Genomic DNA, 12769 nt, shown 5'->3' with positions numbered 1-12769 from the left:
ATCATGAAAATGCACTACTTCACATAGCGAATCAATTCATGCAATTTCTTGTCATTAAATTCAACATAACCTGTGTATCACATCCGCCTTATAGCCCGATCTCGCTCCCTGTGACTTTTTTTTATTCCCGTCACTAAAGGCAAAGCTCCAGGGCTTTCGATTCTGAAGCAGTGCTAAAATGTGAGTCGATTTTCAAGAACCTGCCAAAGAATGGTTCACATCATGTGTTCGGGAACTGGATGATACGATTTACCACACATTCCACGGAATATGCCAGCAATTAAACTCCATCTTCTTGTCGAGGAACTGCCAGCCGAGAGACTGGCGACTGAAAGCCAAATACTGTGCCGCTTAATTTAGAAGCATTCAGAGTGATGTGGTAAATGACCAAGGAACAAATTACACGTCACATGTAACACTATTTATATAAATATTTACATACTTGATCATTTATTATAGGTAATTCTAAGAAAATTGACACAAATTTTTACTTCAGAGGAATACAGTCTTCTCAGTCTTTTGTTTGCGATTGTACAGTTAGATGGTTTTTCAATCTGAAGGTCTTAACATTTCTGTAAACAGTTTTGTAGGAATCGCAATTTCCTCTCTAAGAAGTGAGTCTTCGAGCTCCTTGTGTAGGGAAGTCTTCGACGAGGCACTTCTCAATCACTCGGTCAACACAATAGCATATCGGGTGTGGCGTTCCGTAACCAGGGAATGGTCTGGGTCCATCCCAGCCACATATATCTCCCGTCTCTGCAACAAGACACGAACATTGTTATCGTTATCAGATAATCCATTTCCCCTCTACAATATATAATTTCAATAATGCTACATAACTATTAGAGTGACATGTCTACAGTGGGATCAGCAATAAAAATTGACCATGAAGGAATCTTCCTATGGTTTTGTAAATTAACTGGCACGATACTATATAAAATAATACTCATTTTGCGCAACTAACGTGGAAATGAAAAGAAAACTGAAGGAAGGCTCTAAAGGAAATCACGTAGACACAACCTATTTATTTCTTTCAAGACATTTCCTGCAGTTAACTACTGTACCTAGCAAAGATTAAATTTAAGAAGAAAGTTTCAAAGGAATAATATTTCTTTAAAGGGAGGAAACTTGGGTGTCACAGAAATTCTGCAAAAAGGATCAATGATCTAATATCAAATGGCAATATTAGACAACAGCAGGCGCAGAATTTGTGATGATTGTATCTTCCCTCTAATCTGATGGGAAATTTCAGCTATCTTAAACTTGAGTACCGGTACCGAAGTCTTCAGCATAAAGCTAATGTGTCTGCAACAGAAATTTCATGCTTATTTAGTGAAAGTCTAGGCCTATAGTGGTTGCGGAGAAAGATTCCAATTCTGACGTTTCATTAAAGCACATGGAAGGTACAGGGCCAGAGCGCGACGTTGCAACTAACAGCATTGTCCCTTACCTACCCCGATGGAGAATTGCTAGATGGTGGGTGTGAACGGCAGACAGATAAGCGCGGAAGTTAGTCGTTTCCACTTCATGTGTGGCGCTAGAAATGTGAGTGATGTATCCAATTCCCAATGACTGAGGGATCCGGAGAGCGGAAGGGAGTTCAAAAATAATATAGGCCTACTGTACGTTTCGGAGCTGTCACAAGTTCCTTCTTTGCCTGTGGGAGATTTAATACTCTTAACGTATGTGGTTCTGAACCTGACTTCTAAAATGAGGGTTCTGTTAATAGTAGTAGGCCTTGAACTGTATAGGATATTCAGTGTCATAGCTTACAAATTCTCTTGGAATCCTATATCAAGTACAGGATTCTCTTACGTACCGTAAATATAAGATATTGCAACATCAGGTTTACGTACTTCCCGACGTAAGTTATGCTGAAAATTTTATCTCCATTTAAAATGCATTGATTTCGATTAAGTTTGAACCTTTGATCCAATGGCTAGCATGACGACCAATAGATCACCAAGAATGATAAATCTACGATGAAGCAAAATACTGTTGACGTATTCTGAACAATCAGATCGGTGAAATGCTTTAAATTAAATATTCGGTGAGTGTGCTTAATAAGTGTGCAAAAGAACAATGGCATTGGACTTTGGATGACTGACAACGTGTCTACTGGCCCGACGAATTCAGTTCTCAGTAATTTATAGCAGTCGACAGGGTGCATATCTGGTGAAATTTGCGCCAATTTATGTAAATTATCATAATAATTACGTATTGTTCTGGCTGGCAGAGGTTCAGTTATGATCTGGGGCAATTTCAATTGACACACTTTAAGATATCTATACATTACACTTTTTATAATCTATGCATCTCTGAACGACATAACATCTGAGGCTAGGTCCTGATGCTGTGATGTGCCGGTACCTAAATTTCCATTACCGACTTTTCCTTTCTCTTCATCAATCCATACTAATCTATAATCGTACTAACTCAGAAGACATGCTATGGATTAAAATGTAAATGTTTTAATATGTTTAGGAGCTGCTTTTGGGTGATAGAAGACGCCCGACCGACTCTTACCTAGCTATAATTTGAATGTCTCCATTTTTTCGTTTGTCTGACGAGCATTCCAAAATCCTAACTCGGCTGATATCCCGAGAAACATATTAGAGAGTTTCATTTCATTATTTAACTTACGACATATATTTAAGAAAAAAAAATTCCTCGTTAATGTGTATCCTATTCTGCTTGAGTGAGTGAGTGAGTGAGTGAGTGAGTGAGTGAGTGAGTGAGTGAGTGAGTGAGTGAGTGAGTGAGTGAATGAATGAATGAATGAATGAATGAATGAATGAATGAATGAATGAATGAATGGGAAGGGAAGCATTTACAATTTACGCGAAAGCTCATCCTTGCAGGGGAAATTGGGACTGAGAACAAATGTTTATTTGAGCTCCAAGCCTGTTTACCACTTGTCTCACTCCAAATTTCGCCGTTCCATATGAAGCAACGTCAAAGAATTTTGAAGGGAAAAGCCGAAAATGGACGCAACCTAATAGCCACCACATAAAGTGGGAAGAAGCACGACAGAACAGCAACAGATCAGTATCGCCTGCACAGCGAGAAGGGAGAGGGGGCGCCACAGTCCTCTCCCAGAGTAGGCCTACTGAAGGAAACATGAGAAAACCTAGACTTTCATGACAGAAGGTTTAATTTGGAAAATGCCGAAATTTGCTAGGAAAGGAGAGACTTCCATAGTTCCGTGACCCATTTCATTTAGGGCTCAGCCTTCCATTTGTCTTAGGGCTTCAGTAGGTTAGACAATACGCATTACTAGAAAGGACTTCGTCAAACTTTTCCTGTGGTAAAAGACATCACTAGAGCCAGTGGCGGTTCCTCGGGGGAGGGAAGGGAGGAACGTCCTCCTCACATTTTATTATTTTGAAAGTGAATACCAAATAAAATATGTGCCTTGAAATTCGAGGAAGATTCGATAATTTTTAAGTTCACAGTTATAAGAAAAACTCGGTTGATCAAGTTTTAAACGACGCGCGCTCATGTGCTGTAGAAAACTATGAGAAGGATGCGAGATTGTCTGTGTGGAGGAAAGGCACTCCATTCCTCCTCTACTGCATTTAACACACATAGACAACAGCGCACTAGCAGCCAGAGAAAGAAGCAGAGTTTTAAAGCAAGTAAATGAACGGCGAGGGAGGAAATCCTCCTCTGAATCGGTCATGGGCGGGAAATAGAAACCGACTGGTCATGCAGCAAGCTCGCTACCGCTGCCACCTAACGATGCTGCATTCAACCGGACTATAACACATCTAGGAGGAGACATAACAAAAACAGTTTTAACGCAACGCTATGAAAGACACCATGTAAACTTTCTTTTAATTAAAAATAAAAAATATTATTCATTGCACTTTATATAGGCTACTATTCATGGTTTGAAACTTTCGTGGATATTTGAAAGTTAAAGTCGGGTTTATGTAAAACAAAGAGGAAGTAGTTCTATGTAGTTGGCCCCTGAAATTCACTTCTATTCATTGTTTACTAGACAAGGCAACAACCAAGTTGTCAGTTTTGTACAAATATATTTGAAACTGAAAGTAGGTACTCCAAACTACATCATTTTTAACATAAAAAATTAATCGGCCACCAGCAGCTTTGAGCAATAATGATAGTATGACTTTACAAGAACTGACATTCTTCAAAAGCATGTGATGCTGAACTTGTAAGATGTAGATGTGGCAACACAGACCACGTGGGTGTGTGCAGTGTTCTCGCTTTCCTCAGATTATTTCCCATTCCCATTTCCATTTCCGTAAAACGGTTCCGGTTACGAGTTAGTAGCTAGTCTCTTCCAACACGTGTGATGCTGTAGTATGCTCAAAAAATGCTACGAGGTTGTGAATTTCCTTGTAATTGTTAATTTGCGCAATTATTCAACAATGAATGGAAGTGAAAACATAATATATTTTGGACAATTTAGGAAACTCAGTTTACAAGAACAGATTATTGCTATACAGAAGGGAAGGCCAACCCCAACACTACCTGGTCTTACATGTATGCATGTAGGCTAATTTGTAGCATGTTTCATTCAAGAAGGTGTCATTTCGTGCTGTTAACTTCTTTCCTCCTCTTAAGAAATATGCAGGAGCCGCCACTGACTAGAGCCCGGATTTCCATGCGAAAAAAGAGGTGTTTATAACTAAAAATTTATTTATCATATTGAAGAAGTAAAGAATGCTGTACTGCTGGAATATATGATTAAATTGCGGAATACTCTGGAAAGCCGGTCCATAAATGAGGCATATGGAATCCTTCTAGAAACGTGTATGGCGTGTGTGATGTAGGCCTCCCACGTTTCCTGATTGGCCGAGGAATTTGCGATCTATCAGCAGTCAGCGAAGGATGAAGACATGGCTATGAAGCACAATGAGAGAGGATCGGTCAATCGGACTGGATATGATAAGTGTACATAGAACATTTTTGTCTGACAATTAATACTTTATTCAAACAGTAGTTGAAAATACATCACATATTCATTATATATGAGGTCTCGCCAACCTCATTGAATACATTACAACGAGAGAAGTTCGGCCGGCACCGTGGATCGTGTCCCAGCATAGCTCAGTTGGAAAGAGCACTCAGCGCGCAGAGCTGAGAGGTCCCGAGTTCGATTCCCGGTGCCGGAACGAGTTTTTCTCGAATTAAATGATTATAGTAGTTGAAAAATTTGCCATGAACTCAAGAAAATTAGTTTTTCAATAATGATCAATTATTTGCAACTCTTCCATATTGTGAATTTTTCATGGTTTCATATTGTTTTGTATTTCCTCTTCTATTAATAAAACAAAAATTGATTAAATATAAATTATTTCCTTATTAATACAAATGTTTCTAGTTTATTATGTCTGCTTCTTTCCCTATAAACTCTATAACATTTTAAGCTCCCTTCCCCCAGCTTGGAAGCTGACGACGCCCCTGAGCTAGTTACACTTTTCAGACTTTGTAAATATTCGTTTTATGCCTTTTTCCTTGCATGTTTGCATATTTTTGCCTTTTCTTAGAGTAAATTCATACATAATGCATATTTTGAAGATTTTAGATTTAAAAGCACATATTTAGACTTTTATATTAGCCTACATAATATTATATCATTTTTCTGACCTCAGTGCATATATTATGTTAACTTGCATAATAGTGCATGTAGTTTCTGTTATTAATATTGCTTCGTACAATCTGGTATTTCCAAGTTATTTGTGTATTGAGAAAAAAATGCTATTAGTCTGTGGTTTCGTGAAATCCTACCTGACTACAGTAGCGTCTTTGGGTTTTCCATTAAATTCTCTCCTTTTCTTACACTGGAATTTCCAACTCCCAATTCTCGCTCGTCACAAGTCTGAGGCCGAAGTATTGAAAGAAAGGAAGGCAGAAGCAGCATGTTTGCAAACTGCAATACAGTATAGTTTTTGTGTCGAATTGTGAAGTGTTGTTATGGCTTCTGTTAGAACTCCAAGAAGAGGTAGGCCTATCTTCTGTCTAAAGAGTGAGGAAAGATATTCCTAAGATGAACGATGATGTGGTTTATTGTGACTGTTGTAAGAAAGACTTAAGAACTTGTGTATTTCGGGGTGCGAGGTAACATCGCGTTTAAGGCGTAACGCTGCAAACCTGAAAGTCGCGGGTTCGATTCCCAGTGGGGTCATGGTCATGCTGAAATGCAAAAGATTTAGAATTCGGCCACAATTTGTTCCAAATTTCTTCGCTTAAGTATGCACCTGTGATATACAAAAATCATTTTCTGTATTCAAGAATGTGCTGTTAGATAAATGCCTGTGCTGAAGTGAAGAAAATTTGGATAAATTATTACCGGTACTGTAGTTATATTACATTGTTTTGTTGTCGTTTAGTCAACTGTCCGAAGACAGGTTTGAACCTTATAAGAGAAGTCAATAAGGCACCTCTCATTAGACAACTAAGCCAAGAGATAATGGGGCGAGTGGCCAGTTCCTTTGCCCCTCCATTGCATACATTGTTGACTAGTAACATATTACACTAATCAGACTTCAGGTGTATAGAAAGAATTGTTTTTACTTTGACACATAACAAGTGATATGCACTGTACATATCAGCTAGAATCTCAATCAGAGAGAGTATTACATTGTGTCTAAAGAAAATAAAAATTAACATAATGTAAAACTTAATTTTAATAGTGCTCATTTTAACTGAGTTTTCGCTTCATTGTGCATGTTTGTTATAGTGGATGAATGCATGCATGTTTAAAGATTTGATAGTGCAGGAAATCCGGATTCTATACATCACACTGCATGTTTCTCTGGTGTCACTATACTGTAGACGCAGAGTCGAGCGGAATCTCAAAGAGATCAATCCCGACAGTTATGAATTAAATCCAAGTTAAAATAAGATAGTACATGAAATATTCTAACTACGTATTATTTGTAATTCTAATGTGCCATCGCTCTTACATGGCACTTATTATTTCCTGACACAAACAACGCGACGTTAAATGAATGTTTAAATATACAAACAGCTTCCTGCGTCAAGATTTCTAGATTATTTGAAAATGCCATGTTTTGTTTTTGCAGCAACTGTATCTTTTATTATTGTCCGAAATACAGTTGCTTCTTGACCAGACAACAAATATTCCTTGTGAATGTAGGCTACCTACATGCAGTAGAGTTAAAAAAGAACTGATTAATTGGCGTAGAATCCGGTTTCAGGAAATATAAAAAGGCAAACAATTATCACAAGTCAATGTTGGATAATACAAAATCCGGTTCCAGAATATGTGACAAAGGCCAATGGTAGGAAACAACACATTACCGTGATAAGATAGTCGCACAAGGTATGGAAGGTAAGCATTTCTCAACCATAAACAAATCTGCTTCGATAAGAGTAATGACCTCGTGACTTTTAAATTTAACGTTCAGTACCACTACCAGTACATACTATATAGTGTCACTATCAGAAATATTAATCACAAAGAATAGAAAGGAGAGAAATGTCAAATAACAGAAGAACAAGAAATGGATAATTAAGAATTACACAGCCATAACAAAACTACACAACAATTCAATCTACGCAGAACATATCACAAATTCCAACCACAGCTACAGCAACGTAGACAACGACATGAATCTAGCCAAAAAAAAAAAAGAGAGAGAAACTTGACACCCTAGAACAATATGAAATATATAAACATACAAAAACACACCCACGTCACGTTCTGAACACACAACTCAATTTCAAAACAAGCACTCTTTTCGACACAATCATGAACACACCTCACCAGAATAGAAAACCCAAAGAGTTGAGGAAACTAGAAGATAGCGCGGGATCTCCACTAGGCTTTGGATAATGAAGCACAAGACTTCGAAACTAGTGAAGCAAGGTAAATCCTAAATATTAACACATTAAAGAAGTTGGAAATTTAATCAGTGATATATAAGTGTTAAAAGTGTATATAAAAAATGAAGAATGATGAATAATTAAGAAAAGCAAAAAAGAAATCAATCAACAATATAAATATAAAAAAATAACTGGAAGAATAACAAGAACAAGAATGAGAGTGGGGGAAGGACACCAAGATGAATCAGAACAGGAATAGCAACAAAAACAATAAGGACAAGAGGAATGACATCAACTAAAATAAAAGGGAGTTGAATCACGACGGGGATAACAACAAGATCAAAAATGAGAACGAGAGGAAGGCCATCAACCATGTTTAAGCTCGTATACCCTTAATGACTCTAATCTGATTCAATAATTCTGTGTATCACTACTGATACTTACTAATCGGGAATGGAGTATTGCAGGCGCTCGTCCAACAGATGCAGCTTGCTATGATGCAGAGAGCTGCGTAACCTGGCGCCATCTGTAATAGGAAGACCACTACAGCGTGTTTACTAACGTAAGAGAGACAGGCATAAAGAAAATTCCGACCATTTTACGGAGTATTAGCATATCTTTCTCACGTAACAATGTGGAGAATAAAACCTTAAATTTAAATATATCTGATCATATTGCATGTTACGGTATCTGTTTTCTTTTGGGGCTTGGAATTTACCTGTTTCTTTCGTGTTTATGAGACTTTATGAACACTTTCATTTGCCTAATTAGAAGAAATATACCATTTTTACTTTTTATCATGGCTTGGCTTGTTTACGATGCAATTATTACTTTTGTACTTTAATGAGGAATACTCTTAAATCTCAGATTCGTTTCAGAATATTTACGACAAGAAAGCTAAGATTAAATAGCTGTTAATAATTGACAGGTACGGTAGATGAGCTAACCGGGGTCTTTTACTTTTATGTAGAAGTCGCAAAATGCACCACTGGATTTTCTTTCTTGCTTCAAGAGAACATTGAGAGTAAAAAATGTAATTTTGTATCTCTTTTAATTCAATACATGCATTTTCCTCTTAAGTTTAGTGAAAAAATGTTTAAAATGTCACCAATACTTTCAGAAATAGTCGCAGGTATTGAAGTGATTCCAAGTATTAATGACCACGACGCTGTAATTCTTGAAATATTATGGAATGCTAAGTACAAGCAAAGCGAAACAATGAAAAAACATATCTTGCAATATGACAAAGTGGACGGAGAAGGCTTCCAAACTTATCTTAGAGAAACGTACTCATTATGGTTAGTAAAGGGCAGTAGTGTAGAAGAATGCTGGCTGGAGTTCAAGCAGATTATATCAACAGGAATACCGAATTTTATCCCGGTTAAACGTTTATCAAATAATCCCGATCCGAAATATTATAATAAATACATACGGAAACTGAAAAGAAAACTAAGGAAATCCTACAGCTAGCGCAAGGAAAGCGTTGTAAAACAAACAAAATTCACACAACTATAGAAAGAACTGCTTAATGTGAAGAAGATAGCGCAGGAAAATTACCTAAATAAACTTTTCAAAGGTGAACAAAACGGGTGGGGGGAATTTTATAAATATGTGAAAAGACGACGCAAGGAAAACTATTCGAGCCTCCCTCTAAAAAATTACCTCAAATGAGTTTACAACTACAAATAAAATTGTAATCCTTTAACAGTAAGTCGCACAGTCGCACTCTTTAATATCTGTTTCAGTCCGAATGGGATTAGAACTTTGGCTGAATTAGTAAATAATTCTACATGGGTATATATATATATATATATATATATATATATATATATATATATATATATATATATATATTTCGATCATACTAACTCCACAGTATCACTGGACAGTTTATTCTATCTACTATAACAATGAAAACTATGAATAATTCCGTCTGTTCAATCTGGAATCGGATTACAATGAGTGTTTAGATTTCAAATAAAGATCCTATAAAACTTATTACGGCTGGGTTTTCGAAAGCTGGGCTAGGAAATGCACCCATGCACTTACTGTAAGCTTACATTCGATATAAGTACACCTTCAAAGTGAATATACGACGACGCAGTGGATATCTCGTTATTGGACAAAACTACTGTACACTCTGATGAAATCTCACTCAAGACTTCACAACACAACTGTCATACTCCGACGAAACCTCTTAAGTCATAACTAGAAACGAGAATTTCATGCACCATAAAATCCCAAAATATGCTTGCATTCATGCACTATCAAACTATGAAACATGCACGATCAAGTGAAAAATACATTGAAATATGCTCTTTCATTTTTGTTCCAAATTTCTTATTTCACTTCATTGCACTTTTTTTTTGCACAGTTAACAACTAACATTTCCAAATCGGTTTCTGTGAGGTTTCTGCGCTTGTCAGTCAATATCGGCAGAGAATGATCTCTCTACATTGCAAGAAGTTATGAGTACAAACTTGAATGAACCTTTTTCTGTTATTTAGTTTTTTTTTTCTTTTCCTTCTTCAATCCTGATTTCTGAAGCTAAAATAAGGGCCATAAGAATCGAGAAACTGAGGTGTCCACTCAAAACCATTAAAACATGTATTTAAACTGATTATAATGTCTATTATATGCATGATTAAGCTAAAAATTGCTTAAATATGCATTATGCATGTTTTTATCACCAAAAAGGCCAAAACATGCTAATATGCACGGAAAAAGTACACATATTTAGAACCGGGAAGTAATGAAATGGGTAAGTACTAAGTTTGACCTATGTCCTACAGTATGTTTCTATAAAAACATGCATCTGCGTGGAATTCTCGTTCCTAGTCATAACTGACTGCAGCCGGGAAGACCGCTGCGATTTCATGGAGGGGAATGTCAGCGATTGCATGGAGCTCGGGCCGCCAACTGGCAACTTTCTTTCAAATTACCAGGTCTATGTAATACACAATGGGCGAAGTGCAGAAAGTTGTATGACAGAACAAGACAATCATTTAGACGCAAATTCCCTAGCAGACCTCGGCGACCTTTTCTTTTCCGGTCAGTCACAGAGCTTGTTCCACTAAATTTAATATTGCTTTGTGTTGAAACTGGACTGCCAAGATTACTGCGGTCATTGTTTTAGCCAGTTATTCAGCGATGCTTTATCAGATATTAGTTTCATTTAACACCGATGGAAGTAGTAATAGCAAGATGGTATTTGGCGAGATGAGGCCGAGGATTCGTCATGTCATTGCCTGACATTCGCCTTATAGTTGGAGAAAACCTCGGAAAAATCTAAATCCACGCTCGAGCAAAGCTCCGGAACGGCAGGAAAACTTGTCTACCGCTTGAACTACTCCGATGGCACGATGACCAGGTTGCATTCATGAATCCGATGCTGACATGCGAACCATCCTGCGTCATCCCAGACAAATTCTCAGGCCTTGGAGCCCCGGAACATTAAAGTCTAGAGATTATTGGTGGAATGAAAGAGTGGCACGGGAATACCGGTACCCCGAGAAATTCTCTATGAAATCTCTGTTTTGTCAAGCACAAATTCGAACCCGGGCACCATGGGTAGAAGACGAGCGCGCTAGCCTTGAGCCACGGACACGGCAAAAACATTTCCTCACAAGCCCAACTTTCAACGAAAATAGTCCGAAATTTTACGACGGCCAAGGTAGTAGAAGTGGTACGGTAATAATTTAACATAGATTTCAAGTGCAGAAGTTGGTAAACGCCGAAATGGAAGACAAATTTTGCCTGGAAGCCTTTAGCAGAAACAGGTTTTTTTTTTACGTGTCGCAAATATATGACACGTTTCTCCCAGATTTACTTCGCTCTCGATGAAAACCAAGCTAAAATTTTATCGTCCTTTAAAATCCATCATCCTCGGCCGGGTAAGAACCCCCCGAATCTCAGATTCAGCGGCTGACATGGTAACCGTTAGGCCACCGAAGACAACTGTGTGTTACCTAGTAAAATGAATATCCTCATTGATGATAGACATTGATCTACGTTTAATAATCGGCTGTCTATTTACAGCGTCTTTCACCCTGGCAGCAAAGGTTTTGTTTACCAGCGCTCGAGCATTCAGACTCAATGAAAACAGCATGAGACTTACCATGATTGAGAAGATTCTTTCATCTTTGCATAGTGTACAGTACAATCGGCGTCGCAACAGGAACGTGAGATATTTCACATACTCACAACAATAATTTCAACTCAATGATTTTTAAAATACAATTTCCACGTCTCGTGGAGTAGGCTACCGTTACCGTTTGTCAACGTAAATATTCAGTTGCATGGCTTGGCTTTTACTAACCTTGACGGTGCGGCAAGTCTGGCGGCATCCAGGATACTGATAACGGAGTCACATGTCTTAAGAAAGCTACCTTATATATCTCCGACCTTTAACGATAATGGTCTGTCGACAAGGCCTTGATGACGTCTTACTTTTACGTTAAAACTGCCAACATGTCATTAAACGAGTAAGTTTGAATGTCGAATTTCAATTTTCGCTTTCTCTTTGTCTTCCGCCCGGTTTATGTTTTAGTACTATATGTTTATGTATGTATGTAGTATGTGTAAAAGATGGCTGGAGTGAAGATAGAACAGGCTGCAAGCCTTAATCCCTGATAGTGAAGAAGAAGAAGAAGAAGAAGAAGAAGAAGAAGAAGAAGAAGAAGAAGAAGAAGAAGCTTTCTCTTTGTACGAAGAGCACAAACACAAACATATCGTCACGCTGGAAAGTTCGACATCGATAATTATTGATGAAAAGCACGTTTACAATATCTCAGACCGTCCACTTCCAGACTCTTTAGTCACCTAATGAAAAGAGATCATTTCTAAGCCACGAAGTGCTTGTATACGTAAAGAAAGTTTAAATAAAAGTATAGCATATTTGCACACCAAGGAGTATTAGTAAAAAAGGTCCGGAAATAAATATATGTTG

General features: G+C 37.7%; 1 long non-coding RNA gene across 1 annotated transcript; it reads right to left on the bottom strand.

The window, feature by feature from the left end:
- Nucleotides 1–431: 431 nt before the first annotated feature.
- Nucleotides 432–12361, bottom strand: LOC138707408 (uncharacterized). Its single transcript, XR_011334226.1, has 3 exons — nucleotides 12140–12361; nucleotides 8266–8347; nucleotides 432–756 (listed from the first exon to the last, which is right to left on the bottom strand). It is a non-coding gene; the product is annotated as an uncharacterized lncRNA (long non-coding RNA).
- Between the last annotated feature and the right edge of the window lie 408 nt (nucleotides 12362–12769).

Source organism: Periplaneta americana, chromosome 10 (assembly GCF_040183065.1).
Source record: "Periplaneta americana isolate PAMFEO1 chromosome 10, P.americana_PAMFEO1_priV1, whole genome shotgun sequence".
Classification (NCBI taxonomy): domain Eukaryota; kingdom Metazoa; phylum Arthropoda; class Insecta; order Blattodea; family Blattidae; genus Periplaneta; species Periplaneta americana.
Note: the sequence above shows the minus strand (reverse complement) of the source record. Positions and strands in the feature narration are given on the sequence as shown.